The 16,377-nt window shown below is 45.2% G+C and overlaps 1 pseudogene; it reads left to right on the plus strand.

Moving 5' to 3' along the window:
• The window catches only part of LOC141157692 (calcium-activated chloride channel regulator 1-like), a 310,073-nt pseudogene that overhangs the window by 199,296 nt on the left and 94,400 nt on the right, over window positions 1-16,377 (plus strand).

Here is a 16,377-nt window from a genome sequence, read left to right on the forward strand (position 1 = left end):
AGAAAGGGAAATGTTTAAGCAGTTCTCATGGCAGTAATCTCTCCACTCAACAATCTCTCTGGATTGCCAATCCACTATCGGATTATGTTTCACCAACCAGGGTAAACCCAGTACAATTGGAGTGGGAAGGCCTTCCAAAACATAACAAGGAATTACCTCATAATGAAAATATCCCACCCTCAGTCTTGTACTATGTACAATCTGAATAAAAGCTTTTTGTGCAAGTGGTGCTGAGTCGATGACATAAATAGAAATGGGCTTAGCTAAAGTACAGCAAGCAAGCCCATGAGTTCTCGCAAACTCATCATCAACCATGCTGACTCCAGCTCCACTGTCTACTAACACAAAAAGTTTCTCAGTCCTGCTCTCTAGCACCACCCCTGCTATCAGGACAAACTGAGAAATGCAGGTAGAAGACAAACATACCCCTTGATCATCCAACTCCAAATTCCCAAGGGTTAATCGAGTCTCGTTTTGCTTAGGAATCGAGGGACAAGCCCCAATAAAATGTCCCTTCTTCCCACAAAAAAACACGCCCTTTTTCTTGCAGATATCTGGGGAAACATACGACGCAGAAGCACTCCCTAAACTCCATGAGTTCCTCTGACTCCATAAGTACTGGTTCACCCCCAGACCGCCCCCCCGGCAAAGGGGCATTACCCAGGAAAGATGGCTCAGAAGAAGGTGGTCTTATCCACTTATCCCGCAGGTGTCTATCAACACGTATAGCCTATGACGTGGCACCCTCCAAGGTCTTGGGGGTTTCGTACACTACCAAAGCATCTTTCAATCTTTCTGTAAGGCCCTGACAAAATTGGCTTCTAAGAGCCGGGTCATTCCATTTGGCATCGGTTGCCCATCTGTGGAATTTAGAGCTGTAAGTCTCCACTGACCGATTTCCCTGCTGAAGGCAGCGCAGCCTAGATATAAAATAATAATAAAATAAATAAATAAAAGCCTAGGATTGCGGATCTCCTTGTAACAGTGAGATCACAATCCCCACTCGCTGCTCCTCATCTCCAGAGGAGTAAGGACGAAGTTTGGAATACAATTTACAAGCTTCCTTGAATACAAAAAACTTGTCCGTACCTCCTGAAAACCTCTCCGGGAGGGCAACTTTGGGTTCAAGCAGGACCGTCCTACCCACAGAGTCCCCAACAATAGGAGTCTGCAGCCGCTGCTGTTGCTGCTGAACCTCAGATTGAAGGTCAGTCACCTCTAGTGACAGCTTGTGCAGCTGCTCTGCCAGCACAGAAGCGAGATCCATGAACCAAGGGAGATGAAAAAAAACACACCAAAAAAAACACACACAAAAAAAACACGTGTCAGGTTTTTTTTATACAGTGTATACAGTTAGGTCCATATGTATTTGGACAGAGACAACATTTTTCTAATTTTGGTTCTAGACATTACCACAACGAATTTTAAACAAAACAATTCAGATGTAGTTGAAGTTCAGACTTTCAGCTTTCATTTGAGGGTATCCACATTAAAATTGGATGAAGGGTTTAGGAGTTTCAGCTCCTTAACATGTGCCACCCTGTTTTTAAAGGGACCAAAAGTAATTGGACAATTGACTCCAAAGCTATTTCATGGACAGGTGTGGGCAATCCCTTCGTTATGTCATTCTCAATTAAGCAGATAAAAGGCCTGGAGTTAATTTGAGGTGTGGTGCTTGCATTTGGAAGGTTTTGCTGTGAAGTAAACATGCGGTCAAAGGAGCTCTCCATGCAGGGGAAACAAGCCATCCTTAAGCTGCAAAAACAGAAAAAAAACAATCCGAGAAATTGCTACAATATTAGGAGTAGAGATGAGCGTTGTTCTACTCGAACTGTTCGCCAATCTCAAATTCGAGCTGTTTTGGGCGGTGTTCGAGCCGTTCGGCGAACACGAACAATTTGAGAAAAATTCGGCTGTTCGAGGTTATGTTCGATAACTGTTCGTGCACCAAAATCATAATTGGATTTTTTCTCAGTAATGATGAAAATTAATGTTAATACGCAGTTTGAGTGTACAGCGGGGTGGGGGGAGGGGCAGGGGATGGATCTCTGCAGGAACAATGAAGATCTCCATTTTTTTTTCTCTTTCCCGCATTTACAGTGGGGAGGTGCAATCTGTCAGCCTATCAGCAGCGCACACACGGAGCGAAGTGCTTTTTTTCACACAAGCAAGGGCATGTGTCATTGGCAGTGTATGTCACATGTCCTTGCCCTATAAGACCAAGCCATTTTCCCCGTCGCCACCATTTTCTCACTGCTGCAGCTGCGTGTTAGACGGTAATTTTCAAACCAATTTTCGCACAAATATACAGATAGCTTGGGAGTAGGGAATAGTTGTGATTGCAGTCCTTTTAAGGACTAGGTTACAGCATTTCCTACGACTTTTATCAGGCAGGTCTGTGCTCTTAAATAGATAGGTTGTGGGAGTAAAGACTAATTGTAATTGGAGTCCTTTTCAGGACTAGGTTACATCAGTTCCTATCAGTTTTTGCCAGGCAGGTCTGTGCCAGTGCTGTGCAAGTTTTTTTCACAGCATTTGGCTGAATCTAGCAAAGCTAATCCTTTTTGGCCTATTGCAGAGTGTGTTAGTCAGTGGAGTAGCCTATCTGTGTTGCAAGATATACCACCTGTGTATAGAATACCAATTTTTTTACTGCACCTAGTGAAGTAAAATCTTTTGGGCATAGCATCATTCTATTAGTCCATCTATACTGACCTCCATCAGGTTGCAAACTGAATCTAATTTTTTTCTGCATCTAGCTCTGAAAAAATATTTGGCCTTCTAGCAGTGTGTCGGACTTTCTCTATTAGTCCATCTATACTGACCTCCATCAGGTTGCAAATTCAAAATAATTTTTATCTGCATCTACAGTACCTCTGAAAAAATATTTGGGCTTCTAGCTGTGTGTGGGACTTGTTGTATTAGTCCATCTATACTGACCTCCATCAGGTTGCAAACTGAATATATTTTTTTCTGCATCTACCTCTGAAAAAATATTGGGCTTCTAGCTGTGTGTGGGACTTGTTGTATTAGTCCATCTATACTGACCTCCATCAGGTTGCAAACTGAATATATTTTTTTCTGCATCTACCTCTGAAAAAATATTGGGCTTCTAGCTGTTTGTGGGACTTGTTGTATTAGTCCATCTATACTGACCTCCATCAGGTTGCAAACTGAATCTAATTTTTTTCTGCATCTAGCTCTGAAAAAATATTTGGCCTTCTAGTAGTGTGTCAGACTTTCTCTATTAGTCCATCTATACTGACCTCCATGAGGTTGCAAATTCAAAATAATTTTTATCTGCATCTATAGTACCTCTGAAAAAATATTTGGGCTTCTAGCTGTGTGTGGGACTTGTTGTATTAGTCCATCTATACTGACCTCCATCAGGTTGCAAACTGAATATATTTTTTTCTGCATCTACCTCTGAAAAAATATTGGGCTTCTAGCTGTGTGTGGGACTTGTTGTATTAGTCCATCTATACTGACCTCCATCAGGTTGCAAACTGAATATATTTTTTTCTGCATCTACCTCTGAAAAAATATTGGGCTTCTAGCTGTGTGTGGGACTTGTTGTATTAGTCCATCTATACTGCCTCCATCAGGTTGCAAACTGAATATATTTTTTTTCTGCATCTAGCTCTGAAAAAATATTTGGCCTTCTAGTAGTGTGTCGGACTTTCTCTATTAGTCCATCTATACTGACCTCCATCAGGTTGCAAATTAAAAATAATTTTTATCTGCATCTACAGTACCTCTGAAAAAATATTTGGGCTTCTAGCTGTGTGTGGGACTTGTTGTATTAGTCCATCTATACTGACCTCCATCAGGTTGCAAACTGAATATATTTTTTTCTGCATCTACCTCTGAAAAAATATTGGGCTTCTAGCTGTGTGTGGGACTTGTTGTATTAGTCCATCTATACTGACCTCCATCAGGTTGCAAATTGAATATAATTTTTTTCTGCATCTAACCCAGCCAATAGTTTTGGCCTAATACCACAGTTTGGCCACTCAGCTCTGCTCGATTACCATCCATTGTTTTTTGTGCAAACAACTCCAGAGTTGTGAATTAGTTAACCACCAAAATGAGTGGAAAAAGGCCTGTTGCTGGTGGAAAGGGGAATAGGCGTGTTGGGAAGGGGAAAAAAGGTTGTGTCCGTGGGGTAGGTGTTAAAGCAACAGTAACATCTGCAGAAGAAAGACCATCTTCCAGCCAAACTAAAATGTCTACTTCTTTTAGCGGACAATGTGATAAGATCCCTTTCTTACGGCCACGCCAATCGCTACAAATTCCAGATGAGGCACAAAAACAGCAGGTGCTTCAACGGATATCAAGTGCTCCTTTAAGTGGGCTCTCCTCCACATCAACTTCAACATCACAAATACTCCAGTCCTCAAAGGTGTCACCCAAATCGCACTTGCTTACTCACAGCTCCCAAATCTCCAGCTGCCTGTCTGAGTATGAGGTAGAACAGATGGTTGAGTCTGCAGAGCTGTTTACTCATACTATAGCCTGGGAATCAGAGGTCGACTCCAGCGCTTCTGTGAATCCAGACGAGGAAATGATCTGCACTGATGCCCAGAATCTTTATGAGTCGGATCCAGGACCAGACGCAGAAGGTTCTGACCATAATGTAGACCCTCATTCCCAAACTGTAACTCCTGTTGGTGCAGACAATGAGGAAGACGATGATAAGACTCAAATACCTGATTGGAACGACAACTTTAGTTTTTTGTCAGGGCAGGAACAGGTTGGCTCTGAGGACGACGGGTGTGATAACACACAGGGTGATGATGATGAGGTTGGAGATCCCACTTACTGTCAACCCACAGTCAGCCAAGAGATGAGGTCAGCAGAGGAGGTGGAGGAAGATGCTAGTGACGACGAGGTCAGGTTGCGCCTTCCTGGACAGAGACGTAGTACTGGAAGCACGTCAACAACTGCATCCTCAAACACAACTCTGCCTCTCACCACAAGTCGTGGTGGCTCTTCAGGTCGCATGGGTGCTAAGCCTTGCATAGCCTGGGCATTTTTTCAGATCGATAAAGATGACCCAACTCGTGTTATCTGTAACATTAGTCAGCAAAAGCTAAGTAGAGGCCAAAAAATACATAGTTTGAGTACTTCATGCATGAACCGGCACATGGACATGAAGCATAAGTTGCAGTGGGAAGCTCAGTGTGCTACAATGCGGCCTAGCCGGCTGGGCCAACCACCGTCTGCCATATCTTGTGCATCCGCGGCCTCTTCATCCTCTGTGACTGGGGGGACAGCAGTCACACCTGTTTTGGGGCGCAGACCTGCCACCTCTTTACCCGCAACAGCCAGCGTGATTGGCAGGTCATCATTTTCTTTGGAGGTGGTAACACCAGCTGGTGTTGAGCGCTGTCCGACATCGATAGCACCACCTTTGGATCAAGGCAACCTAACATGTCCGCCTGCATCTTCCTCACAGACCGGCAGTTTGCCGGGGACACCCTTATCAACCCCGTCTAAGCACAATAGCCAGCCCTCGGTCCCTCAGATGTGGACAAGTAAAAGACCATTTCCTCCTAGCCATGAGAAAGCTAAGAGGTTGAATTTCACCATCTGCAAGCTCTTGGCTACAGAAATGCTGCCTTTCCGCCTGGTGGACACAGAGGATTTTCGAGACCTTATGTCTGTCGCAGTGCCCCAGTACCAGATGCCCAGTCGGCACTACTTCTCAAAGAAAGGTGTGCCTGCGCTCCACCAGCATGTCGCACACAACATCACCGCTTCTTTGAGAAACTCTGTGTGTGACAGGGTGCATTTCACCACAGACACTTGGACGAGTAGGCATGGACAGGGGCGTTACATGTCGCTGACTGGGCACTGGGTAACTATGGTGACAGCAGGACAAGGGGCTGCTGTCCAAGTCTTGCCGTCCCCACGAGTTGTGCGTCAATCCTCTTTATGTCAAAGTTCCTCCACTGCTTCTGCCTCCTCAACCTCCTCTCGGTCTTCCACCTGCACCCAAAGCCTGTCTGGTCATGCCACCAGCTTTCTAACTGCGCAGAAGGGATCCTGCACACCTCCTTACTATGCTGGCAGTAGGGCTCAACGTCATCAGGCGGTTTTTACTTTGAAATGTCTGAGAAATGTGAGTCACACAGCTGAGGAGTTGTGGTCAGCTCTGGAGAACCAATTTCATGAATGGTTGTCTCCACTGGACCTGAAACCAGGGAAGGCCGTGTGCGACAATACTGCAAACCTGGGTGCGGCCCTTCGCCGGGGCAATGTCACACACGTGCCTTGTATGGCTCACGTGTTGAACCTGGTTGTCCAGCAATTTTTAGCCCACTATCCCAGACTAGATGGCCTTCTGCAGAGGGCACGGTCGCTGTGTGCTCACTTCCGCCGTTCGCATCCCGCAGCTCAGTGACTTACATCTCTACAGAAGTCGTTGGGCCTGCCACTTCACCGGCTAAAATGCGATGTGCCTACCCGGTGGAATTCAACTCTGCACATGTTGCAGCGACTGTGGCAGCACCGACAAGCCCTGGTGCAATACGTTCTGACGTATAGCCTGGGCCAACGAGATTCAGAGGTGGGGCAAATCACGCTGGAGGAGTGGTCTCAGATCAGGGACCTATGCACCCTTCTGCACAGTTTTGAAATGGCGACGAAGATGTTTAGTGCTGACGATGCCATTATCAGCATGACTATTCAGGTGATTTACATGCTGGAGCACATGTTAAACAGAATTCGGAGTCAGGTGGTGGCACAAGAGGAGGTGGAGGAAGTAGAGGAGGAGGAGTTGTATGCGGAAGGGCTAACATCTGCAAGGTCCAGACGGTCGGCAGCACCAAGGCGGCAGGCATGTGAGGGTGGGGGAGATGGTTTTACCAGGGCGCATGGTAGCAGCCAAACTAGTGAGGAAGGTGCAGGAGCCCAGGAAGAAGTGGAGGACGAACTGATGGAAGACTCATCAGATGAGGGAGACCTTGATCACATTTCTGTTGTGCGAGGTTGGGGGGAGAGGACAGAGGAAGGAAGCATGATTGTTACCTCGCCACCAACACAACAGGGACTTGGTGCTCCTGGATGCGCAAAAAACATGAGTGCCTTCTTGCTGCACTACCTGCAACATGACCCTCGAATTGTGAGAATTAGAAATAATCCTGACTACTGGGTTGCCACACTGTTAGATCCCCGGTACAAAAGTAAATTTGCAGAAATTATTCCTGCCATAGAAAGGGATGCACGCATGCAGGAGTATCAGCAGAGACTGTTGCAGAATCTTACATGTGCTTTTCCACAAAATACCAGTGGTGCACGTAGTGAATCTCACAGTTCCAACTTGCCAACCGTGGGACCGTCAAGTGTTCAGCACTCAAACCGTAACAGAACCACAGTATCTGCTGGTAACATCAATTTTGCGGAATCATTTCACCACTTTTTTAGCCCATCCTTTGCAAGGCCACAGGAGACAAGAAGTCTGACACATAGTCAACGCCTAGAGACGATGGTACAGGAGTATCTCCAAGTAAACATTGATGCCACTTACTCTTTTTGGGCTTCCAATCTGGATAAATGGCCGGAGCTAGCCACTTACGCCTTGGAGATCTTGTCATGCCCCGCAGCCAGCGTTCTGTCTGAACGTGTGTTCAGCGCTGCTGGTGGTGTGCTGACAGATAAGCGCACGCGGCTCTCCACTGATAATGTAGACAGACTCACGTTCATAAAGATGAACAAATCATGGATCCGAAACGACTTTTCTACCCCTGTGTCATCCTGGGGAGAGTAAAAGCTTGATGATTGGTTAAAATCACCCTACCAACCGTTTTAAGCTTTCAAATTACTAATCATGTTTATCTGTATCTTGACTGAAAAATAATTTGGGCTTTGTAGCAGTGTGCAGCACTGATCCTATTAGGCCATCTATAATAAGCTACACCAGATTTAAAATTAAAAATAATTTTTAGCTGCATCTAGCCCGGAAAATAATTTTGGGGCTCCGAGATGCGCAAGACACATAAGTGCCTTCTTGCTGCACTTCCTGCAGCATGACCCTCATATTGTCAGAATTCGAAGTAATCATGACTACTGGGTTGCCACACTCTTAGATCCCCCAAACTTTTCGATCAACCTTTTCATTTTAATAAAGACCAAAAAAATGGTCATTTTTGAAATTATAAGCATTAGCAGGTTGTTAGAAACTGAAATCAAACAGTTTTCAACTCAAAACTTTATTCTAGGTGATGTTACATTTTCACATAGGACCCCTTGTTCGAAAGGAGCTTCTGAACTCTCTCGTCCATTGAATTTGTCAGGTTTTGGATGGTTTCTGCTTCAATTGTTTTGCATGAGGACAGAATACCCTCCCAGAGCTGTTGCTTAGATGTGAACTGCCTCCCGCCATCATAGACACTCCTTTTAATGATGCTCCAAAGGTTCTGAATGGGGTAGAGGTCAGGGGAGCATGGGGGTCACACCATAAGTTTGTCCCCTTTTATGCCCATATCAGCCAGAGATGCAGATGTTTTATGTGCAGCATGAGATGGTGCATTATCATGCAGAAAAATGATCTTGCTGTGAAATACACGGTTCTTCTTCTTGAACCATGGCAGGAAGTGCTGTTTGAGAAAATCCACATACATTATGGAGTTCATCTTTAGCGCCTTCAGGGATCCTAAAGGGGCCGACAATCTCTCTCCCCATGATTCCAGCCCAAAACATTACTCCACCTCCTCCTTGTTGGCGCTGTAGCCGTGTTTGCGTGGGGTGTCCATCAACCAGCCATCCTCCACTCCATCCATCTGGACCATCGAGCGCTGCACGGCACTCATCCGTGAACAAAACTGTTTTGAAATCAGTCTTCATGTAATGTTTGGCCCACTGGAGCCGTTTCTGCTTGTGTGAAGTGGATAGAGGAGGTCGACAGGATGGCGTATGCACAGCTGCAAACCTCTGAAGGACCCTGCATCTTGTTGTTCGGGGGACGTTGGAGGCACCAGCAGCTTCAAAAACTTGTCTGCTGCTATGACAGGGCTTTCTTGCCGCTGCTCTTTTAACCTGATGTAATTGCCTGTAGGAAAGAGTCCTCAATTTGCCCTTATCAGCACGCACACGTGTGTACTGTGAATCAGCTACATACTTCTTGATTGCCAAGACACTTCATCCTGATCATCGCACAATGTTGATTGTAGTCATGCCTGGACCTAAACACTCCACAATTTGTTGCTTCTCAGCAGCCGACACATCCTTTTTCTTTCCCATTTTGGCAGAAAATGTAGGCTGCTTAATAATGTGAGAGAGCCTTCTTAAGTAGTCTTGCCTTTCATTGGACACACCTGCCAAACTAATTAGCACAGGTGTCTGCAATTGCTTACAGTGATATAAAGAGCCCTGACACACATCACCATCAATGAGTTTAACTGACAAACAAACAAATTCTTCCCTTATCACTCCTAAACACTTTTTGCATAATAATTTGGAACGCAGTGTACATGTGCTTTTCCACAAAACACCAGTGGTTCACGTAGTGAATCTTACAGTTCTAACTTGCCAACCGTGGTCTGTATGGAATTGTTCAATAAAGGGCCCAAAATTAAGATAACATAGATGGGAGAGGTCTCTATGAATAGGAATTCCTAAGTATTTGATACCCTGTGAGGGCCAGGCAAAGGGAAAGTTGGACTGGATGGAATCCTATATGGATTTGGGGAGGGAGACATCGAGGGCCTCAGACTTCGCTGCATTGATTTTAAAATTTTACCATGTAACAAAGTGATCTATTTCAGCCATAACAGCAGGGATGGATATATGTGATTGAGTGATATATACTAGGACATCATCAGCAAATAGAGAGCACTTGTACTCGGTGCCTCCCACCTCAATCCACCTAATATTGGGGTTATGGCGAATTGATGAGAGCAGGTGCTCCGTCACTAGGATGTATAAGAGAGGGGACAGAGGACATCCCTGTCTTGTCCCATTGGTGATTGTGAAAGGTGATGAAAATGTTCTGACGCACCCCCTGGGCCTTGGGACACCCGGAGCCGGACCCTTTTTGGTGGATGCTGGTGGTTGTAGTCTTCGTGGCGGCGACCCGGTTCCGTGGCTCAGGGCGGTCAAACCAGTGGCGGAACTATTTATGTGGTTTTGATGTTTAAATGTCCGACTACGCCACCCGTGGATTGCGGTCAGAGTGAACCGCCGCTACAGGGCAGACCGCTGAGGCTGGTGTTGTGGGTGCAGCAGAGCGTAGCATAACTCCCCACGGGAGGAGTATAGCCTCAGGGCAGTGTATGCGGAGGATGGGGGTGATGGTGCAGGGCAGCAGCAGTAACGACACGGAGTCAGTGATGCAGTCCAGGGCCTTTACTCACAGTTCTTATTATCCAGACCACGTCTGCAGGTAACGGCTGCCCACGTCGTACTGTGCTCACCAGGTGAGGGGCTCAGACAACTCCCAGATAACTTTGGAGCGCTTCACAGGACCCCCTTTGTGTGTCCTTTGTCTGGCCTTTCTTACCAACACTTCTGTCCGGCTGCCTCGGGCCTCCTCTTGGTAAACTTGGCGCCAGTTTCCCTGACCCTATGTGGTGCCTTCCTAGCGGGTGTAGCGAGGGGCTGCGCCACATAAAATGTCAGAGCCTCCGGTTTCTAGCTGAGGGTCGTTTCCTGCCTCCACTAGTTCGGGGACCGGTCTCCCCCTTTGGCCTGACCCCTCCATGCAGGTGGATTCGGGCGTGCGGTGGCGACTCGCCCGCCCGCACCCCTGGGATCCCTTCATTCCTCGTTCCTGGAGCCTTCTCCGCTCCTTTTCCTTCCTTCTCCCTCTTCCAGGCCTGGGCCTCTGTTACTAGGCCCGCCTCCGGAGCAGAGCTCATGCAGAGCCCCTGCTCCCTGCCACTTCTGCTCAGACTTCTCTGCACTGAACTAAGATGGTGCCCACCTTTTATACTCCCTTCTCAATGCACCCAGGAACTGCTTCCTCCCTGCTCCTGCACTACAGGGTTCCCCTTCCTCAGTGTTCCCTCCCCCCACTCCAGCCAGGGACAGGGACTGTCGTGCCCATCTCAGGGGCATATTGGTCTCCCTGCCCCACGGCAATGTGGTGTAATGCATGCAGGTGTCGGGTCCTGATCCACACTCCATCCTTACCTGAGAGTGAGATATCACACCTCTGGGTGAGGTGCAATACGTCTGTAGCAACCGAGCCCTCAGGGTGCTACAGTTCCATTTATCTTCAGCCTAGGTGACGTATTGCGAAACAGGGCCGTGATTTTGGCTATAAAAGGGTCCCCTAGACCCCTACCCCAAGCTTTTTAAGAGAATCATATATGGCGTGCCAGGAGACTCTATGGAATGCTTTCTCAGCATCCAACGAGAGTATCTAATTACAAATTTTTAACTGCATCTAGCCCAGGAAATACTTTGTGCCTAGTAGCAGTGTCTGCTAGTCAGCGGATTATCCCGGCTGTTAAGCAAGCTACACCACCTGTAGTTTAGACACTTAATTTTTTCAAAGTAAATGCTTCGGGACCATGGGATACTTAGTGAAGAGCATCAGGAGGCACCCCAAGGCATAGGGGCTGGGACTGGCAGTAGGATGCCTTGCGGTGGACAGCCGAGCTCGATCCTTATAAAAGCTTTTTAACTGCAGCAGCTTTAGTGGACGCTACTGGAGCTGGAATTACCGCGGCTGCTGGCATGAGACTTGCCCTCCAATAGATCCTTGTAAATGGATTTAAAGTGTATTCATTCAAATTAGAGAGACAATTTAAATTAAAAAGCTTAGAGCTGCCTCCACCACAGGGGGGCTCGCTCGACCCACCAGCGGACAGGCACCAGTATTGGGAGAGGGGGGCTGGCCGTCAGGGTTCACCGCGGCTCTGGCACAAACCCGGCGACACGGAGGTGGCACGGGCAGGAGCGGACTGGCCGTGTCGGCTTCTCACTTTTTGGATTTTAGAAGGGCATGACATGCCTATATCTGTGTCTCCCCCTCCTTTTACTCCTCCACCTCTTTTATTTTCGCATGACTATATGTACTTGTCACTTTTCCATGTGTTAGTTATGTCTTCTGAGCAGTTTGTCAGCTTTTGGACACCTTTGAAGGTGTTTTCTATGTGTTTCTATGTGTTTTTGTTTGCCTGCCATTGGTTTTAACGGTGTTCGAAGGTGTTCGACGAATAGTTCGACGAACAGTTCTGCGAACACACGGGTGTTCGACGAACCGAACCGAACTCGAACACTACGGGGGTGGCTCAACACTAATTAGGAGTGGCAAAATCTACAGTTTGGTACATACTGAGAAAGAAAGAAAGCACTGGCGAACTCATCAATGCAAAAAGACCTGGGCACCCACGGAGGACAACAGTGGTGGATGATCGCAGAATAATCTCCATGGTGAAGAGAAACCCCTTCACAACAGCCAACCAAGTGAACAACACTCTCCAGGAGGTAGGCGTATCAATATCCAAATCTGCCATAAAGAGAAGACTACATGAAAGTAAATACAGAGGGTTCACTGCACGGTGCAAACCACTCATAAGCATTGAGAATAAAAAGGCTAGACTGGACTTTGCTAAAAAAACATCTAAAAAAGCCAGAACAGTTCTGGAAGAACATTCTTTGGACAGATGAAACCAAGATCAACCTCTACCAGAATGATGGAAAGAGAAAAGTATGGCGAAGGCGTGGTACAGCTCATGATCCGAAGCATACCACATCATCTGTAAAACACGGCAGAGGCAGTGTAAGGGCTTGGGCATGCATGGCTGCCAGTGGCACTGGGTCACTAGTGTTTATTGATGATGTGACACAGGACAGAAGCAGCCGAATGAATCCTGATGTATTCAGAGCTATACTGTGTGCTCAGATCCAGCCAAATGCAGCCAAACTGATTGGTCGTCGTTTCATACTACAGATGGACAATCACCCAAAACATAAAGCCAAAGCAAGCCAGGAGTTTATTAAAGCAAAGAAGTGGAATATTCTTGAATGGCCAAGTCAGTCACCTGATCTCAACCCAATTGAGCATGCATTTCACTTGTTAAAGACTAAACTTCAGACAGAAAGGCCCACAAACAAACAGCAACTGAAAACCACCGCAGTGAAGGCCTGACAGAGCATCAAAAAGGAGGAAACACAGCGTCTGGTGATGTCCATGAGTTCAAGGTTAGATTTTAGAAAGGCAGATTTTAAGAGACTCAGAAAGAGAATAGGAGGGATCCAATGGCTGGATGTCCTTAAGGACAAAAATGTCCAGGAAGGATGGGAAATTTTTAAAAATGAGATTCTCAAAGCAAAATCGTTAACAATCCCGAAAAGTAGGAAGAATGGGAAGCATTTAAGGAAACCAGGATGGATGAACACAGAACTTAAACACATGCTAAAAAGAAAGAAAGAAATGTTTATTAAATGGAAAGAGGGAGGCATATCTAAAGAAGATTATAATGCAGTCTGCAGATCCTGCAGGGCACGTATCAGGTTAGCTAAAGCTGAAAATGAATTAAGGCTTGCAAGAGATGTCAAAAGCAATAAAAAAGGATTTTGGGGGTATGTCAAAAGTAAAAGAAAAGTCAAAGATGCTATAGGATTTTTACAGGATGAAAATGGAGAAATGGTAAGAGAGGATGTTGAGAAGGCCGAACTTTTTAATTCCTATTTTGCATCTGTTTTCTCTCAGAAAGAAAATGTAACATCAACTGATCTTCACTGTCCTTTTAAAGGAATAGAGGAATCCAAGTTATCTGTAAACAGAAAGATTGTGAGGGAATATTTAGCTAACATAAATGAGTTCAAGTCTCCAGGTCCAGATGAATTACACCCCAGAGTACTGCAGGAGATCGTAGAAGAAATTTTAGAACCACTCTCCATAATCTTTGAAAATTCTTGGAGAACAGGAGAAGTCCCAGAAGACTGGAGAAGAGCAAATGTTGTTCCTATCTTCAAAAAGGGGAAGAAGGTGGACCCAGGGAACTATAGGCCGGTGAGTCTGACTTCTATACCAGGAAAGATCTTTGAACAAATTATTAAACAACATGTATGTAAGTACATGGATAAGAATGAAGTGATTAACCAGAGTCAGCATGGGTTTGTAACTAACAAGTCATGTCAGACTAACTTAATTTCCTTCTATGACAGAATCACTGACTGGGTGGATCAGGGAAATGCTGTAGATATAGTATATCTTGACTTCAGCAAAGCATTTGACAAAGTATCTCACACCATCCTTATTGAAAAAATGACCAAGTATGCAATGGACCAGGCAACTGTTAGGTGGATTCATAACTGGCTTAGTGATCGGACTCAAAGGGTGGTTGTAAATGGCTTCACATCCAGCTGGATGAATGTCTCAAGTGGGGTACCACAGGGCTCCGTCCTGGGACCTGTATTGTTCAACATTTTTATCAATGATTTAGATGAAGGAATTGAGGGTAAACTGATTAAATTTGCTGATGACACAAAGCTAGGAGGGATAGCTAATACTAGAGAAGAGAGAGAGAGGATTCAAAAAGACCTAAATAAACTGGAGCAGTGGGCAGCAACCAACAGAATGGTTTTTAACAGGGAAAAATGCAAAGTACTACATCTGGGCAATAAAAATGAAAAAAGCATATACAGAATGGGAGGAATAGAGCTGAGCAACAGTACATGTGAAAAAGACTTAGGTATACTTATAGATCATAGACTGAACATGAGTCAACAGTGTGATGCAGCAGCAAAAAAGGCAAATGCAATTCTGGGATGTATTAACAGAAGCATACAGTCTAGATCACGTGAAGTCATTATCGGTCTTTACTCCTCTTTGGTCAGACCTCATCTGGAATACTGTGTACAGTTTTGGGCACCACATTTTAAAAAAGACATAGACAAACTGGAGCAAGTTCAGAGAAGAGCGACCAGAATGGTGACTGGTCTGCAAACCATGTCCTATGAGGAACGGTTGCAGGATTTGGGAATGTTTAGCTTGCAAAAAAGAAGACTGAGAGGAGACTTAATAGCTGTCTACAAATATGTCAAGGGCTGTCACATTGTAGAAGGATCATCTTTATTCTCATTTGCACAAGGAAAGACTAGAAGCAATGGGATGAAACTAAATGGGAGGAGACACAGATTAGATATTAGAAAAAACTTTTTGACAGTTAGGGTGATTAATGAGTGGAACAGGCTGCCACGAGAGGTGGTGAGTTCCCCTTCAATGGACATCTTCAAACAGAGGCTGGACAGACATCTGTCTGAGATGATCTAGTGAATCCTGCTTTGAGCAGGGGGTTGGACCAGATGACCCAGGAGGTCCCTTCCAACTCTACCATTCTATGATTCTATGATTCTAAGACGTCAGGCAGACATTGCCAACAAAGGGTTTTCACCCAAGTACTAGAAATGAACATTTTATTTACAATTATTTAATCTGTCCAATTACATTTGGTCCCTTTAAAAACAGGGTAGCACATGTTAAGGAGATGAAACTCCTAAACCCTTCATCCAATTTTAATGTGGATACCCTCAAATGAAAGCTAAAAAGTCTGAACTTCAACTGCATCTGAATTGTTTTGTTTAAAATTCATTGTGGTAATGTCTAGAACCAAAATTAGAAAAATGTTGTCTCTGTCCAAATATATATGGACCTAACTGTATGTGTACGGCCGATGATAATGTCACACAAGGTGTGGGAAAGACTAAGTGCACAACAACGGGAAGAGGGGGAGGAAGCCCAAACACTAGGAAGAGGGGGAGTGGAGACCCCTAGGCAGATCTGACAACACCCTGGCTCCCCTAACGTCCCTAAATAGTTTCCGCACCTGCAATACAGAGCTGAAAAGATCAAGAAGGTGCCTGCGGAGCCAAGCGAAATTACATTCTACAATTGGATCCAGAATGACTGTCTGTCACAACTGACACACCGTCACACTTTTCTTGTCCCATCCTTTTTAATAACACTACGCCCAGGGGTAGTGTTATTTATTTATTTATTCATTGTTTAATCTTAAGAAGAACACATTTTAATTATTGAATACCTGTTTTAATAGTCCAATTTAGCAACCATAAATCCCATGACCACACTGTTTGCTGTTGTCGCATGTTCCTTTATGGGTGTGAACCAATGTATAGCCTCTAAGTCAGAAATTGTTTATTTTTAGGTAAACAAAGAGTTTGATGGATCATCATATGGTACAGAAATAATCCTGCTGACAGATGGAGAAGACAATTATGATACCAGTTTATGTTTCGCTGCTATAAATGAAAGTGGAGCTATCATCCATTTCATTGCTCTTGGACCAAGTGCATCAAAAGTTCTAGAAGATATCGCTGACATGACAGGTGAGTTTTAAAGGCTATAGATGCCTCTGAATTGAATATGTTTTTATTCTTGATTTAATACATAAATGCTAAATT

Source organism: Phyllobates terribilis, unplaced genomic scaffold (genome assembly GCF_046119375.1).
Source record: "Phyllobates terribilis strain yellow unplaced genomic scaffold, ASM4611937v1 Scaffold_8__6_contigs__length_399053987, whole genome shotgun sequence".
NCBI classification, from domain to species: Eukaryota; Metazoa; Chordata; class Amphibia; order Anura; family Dendrobatidae; genus Phyllobates; species Phyllobates terribilis.